Here is a 3282-nt window from a genome sequence, read left to right on the forward strand (position 1 = left end):
GGGGATTAAACAAAGACGCCCGTGTGACGTTGCCGAGCAGCTCTGCTCAGGGTGCGGAGGTGCGTTCAGTGTCCAGAAGGTTCCATGATACGTTAGTGCCTGGACAAAGTTCCCAAATAGCAAGTAGTCATTCTACCAACAGGAAACAAAATATTTACACCTGGGAGACTTGGAGAAAGGACCGTAGGTGCCCCGCGCTTACCTCTGGAGGCGGGGGCGGCTATCGGCTGGTTTGGACATTTTTCTCATGCATTCCTATATTGTTCAAACAGTTTAGGTGAGACTTTGTTTGCATAGCCAGAGAAATCAGTCACGGTAGTTTCCGGTTTATAATGTTTTCCTATAAAGGTGTTCCCTGGGGACATGGTGGCCGCAGCAGATCTAGAACTCCGTCCCTGGATATTCGGGAGCTGGGTCAGTCCCAACTTGTTCCCTGGAAACGGCGGGGGGGTGGGGTGGGCAAAGGAGCTAGATTTGGGTCTGATGAGACAAGAGTCTTTTGTCCTCAAACTTGGAAGTCAGCCCTGCTATAAATTTTGCTTTCTTGGAAAGGTCTAGGAGGCTGAGGACGTTAGAGATGTCGGGAAGGACGCTTCGGTTTGAAAAATGCAGGCACCCGCCTCGAACTCCCCGCGGTTGCCATCGGGCCTGTGTAACCCGGAGGTCTGGGAGGTGATCAGCCGTCTTCAGGTACAGCTGGATCCAGGTGCTCAAACAAAGTCCCTCCGCCATCTTTCTCTTCCTCTTTCTTGCTGTCTTCTTTCAGTTACGCTCGCCTCTGCTTCTCTTCCATGTTATCCTTAGGCCCTGCGTTGCATCTCGTACCCTTCATGGGGTACGAGAAATGCCTGCTGGAAACCCCAGGCAGCTTTGTGAGTCTTGAGCCAAATGACAGCGCCCTCTGCTGGGAAAACTCCCAGGAATGCTCTGCTTGCCCCACCCAGCCTGGGCCACATGGCCGCCCCTGGACCAGGGGACGTGGGGTTCTAGGATTGCCAGGCTCCTCCAAACCACATTGAGGGGGACAGAGAGTATTAGAATTTTTCAAAGGAAAGGGGAATCCTGATCCACCAGAAAAACAATCACGGAACCCACGATCCACTACGGCCTCACTCCATAGGTGCTGGCATTTGTTTGCACAGCTGGCATGTGCTCAGAGCTTTATAGCTTTACAACTTCCAAGACTGCCACTTAAGCATGGACATTTACAGACCTTGGCCACTCTGATGCCCAAACATCCCAGAAAGGGAGACGGAATCATTCTTCTTTTATTAATGAGGAACCTGAGCTTCAGAGGGACTGAGTAAATCGCTCCAACTCACCAGGGAGTAGCAGAATAGGGACTAGCAGGCGGGCCCTCTGCGTTTAAATCTTCTTGTACTACTCAGGCTGTGAGGCGTCAACACCATCTTCATCACCACCGCCATCAATGTGAACATCCTACCGCCACCACCATCAACGACGACCCACCCTCACCGCTGGGATCCCCGACACCACCATCAACAACGGCATCGCCGTCACCATTAGCAACAGCCCATCACCGCCACCATCACCGTCATCAACTCTGCCACCACTACCATTAAAAAAAAAAACAACCCATCACCACCATCACCAACAACACCGTCACCATAACAACGAAAACCTGACCATCGCCATCCGCTGGGCAACTCATCCCGGAGCCCTAGGTCTTAGCTGTAGACACAGCCAGGGAACTGTGAACCTAAACCAGAAAGGAGAAGCTGGTTGAATCAGATTTTCCTAGCGGGACCTCTTTCTGGGCCTGGGCCCAGCTCTTTTGTGGCCGGAACCCAGCGTTCCACTCACAGCTTTGCGATGCCTCTCGGAGGTGGCTGAGCTGATCCCAAAGGCCTGTGATCGTTTTAGGGGGAGAAATACACGTGAGTCACTGGGGCTGACATTCTTTGGGATCTGACAAGGTTTCTACTTTGGGAACTTACTAAGTTTGGCTCAGCAGCGATTCACCCAGCATGCAGGCCAGGGAAGCTGGGGACATTGCCCTCCTAAGAAGCGTTGCTGAGGCTGCTGGAGGCTGCGGGAGGCGCTTGGGGCTACGCACTGTCTTTTGTTGACTCCTTTGTGCAACTTGGAAAGGAACTGAGTTTCAGAGATGGAGTGGGGGCCCCCAAGATTACACAGTGAATAGCAGGAAGAGGTAGACCTCAAACCCAAGCTTCTGTGACTCCAGAGCCCACAGACGTCAGCGCCCCACGCTGTCGCCACGCTTCACTAGGCTGGCCTTCTGTCCCTGCCACTCACCCATGGGCCTGGGAGCCCCATCTGAATGAGATCTCTCTGGCTTTCAACCAGCTTTCTGGGAGAATGGCTCAGTGGTCCTGAGGGGTGCCGAGGGTGTCCTCCATCAAAGTCTGCTATGGGAGCAGCGGCATGGCAGGAGGCCTCTCTGGGGTACCGAGTGCCCCCTTGGGCTGCCACAGGGTAGGGTTCTGTGTCAGTCAGGGTTCCACCAGGAAAGAGATGACTCGAGTTGGGAAAACCGCCGAGGGCAGGAAAACTGTGAAGGGTGGGCAGCGCGCCACACCTCAGGGCTACCGCCACCCTTATTTAGGCTAAAGGGATCAGGGAAGTCACCACTATCCGAACCTGGAAGGAGAGACTCTCACAGAGGGCTGCCCGAAGGGAAGATGTGACCTTCAATCCAGGGACACAGCCTGCCCGAGGTGACCCCAAAGGAGAGATGTCGTGACGTGAGCATTGTGATCCAGACCCGAACTGTGATGGTGTTGGAGGAGAGAGACCAGACCGAAATGACCCCAAAAGACTTTTGGGGAGGCAGGACAGGGGCACCCTGTGCAGCAGTTCCTCGGAGACCTGGCCCCAGGAAAGGAGGGCACCCCTGGGCCCAGGGTCCCCGCCAACCGGGACGTGACGTCCCCGGGTGAGGGTCTGGCCCTGGAATGTGGAGGCAGGAGGTGCATGATGAGAGAGAGAAAATGTCCTTGGTTTGGGGAATCCTGGAATGTGGCTGAGGCCAGAGGCTGAAATGTCACAGGAACAGAGGTGTCTGGTGGCGTTTCCTACCGTGAATGGGGGTACCTCGGGAAGGGGAGGCAGGTGGCTAAAGGAGGGAGGAGCAGGACACTCATCCAATCGCAGGTCTTCCAGCGGGTCCAGGGTCCTCAAGAGGCTACAGGTGGCCCCGGATACAGCATCTGAAGACCAACGTGCACACAACCCTGTCTGCGGCACCCCCATCCTTGGGGGTGGCTCACTATTCCTGCAAGGAGCTCTCACTGCCTCTTT

This window comes from Pteropus alecto, unplaced genomic scaffold (assembly GCF_000325575.1).
Source record: "Pteropus alecto unplaced genomic scaffold, ASM32557v1 scaffold43, whole genome shotgun sequence".
NCBI lineage: Eukaryota > Metazoa > Chordata > Mammalia > Chiroptera > Pteropodidae > Pteropus > Pteropus alecto.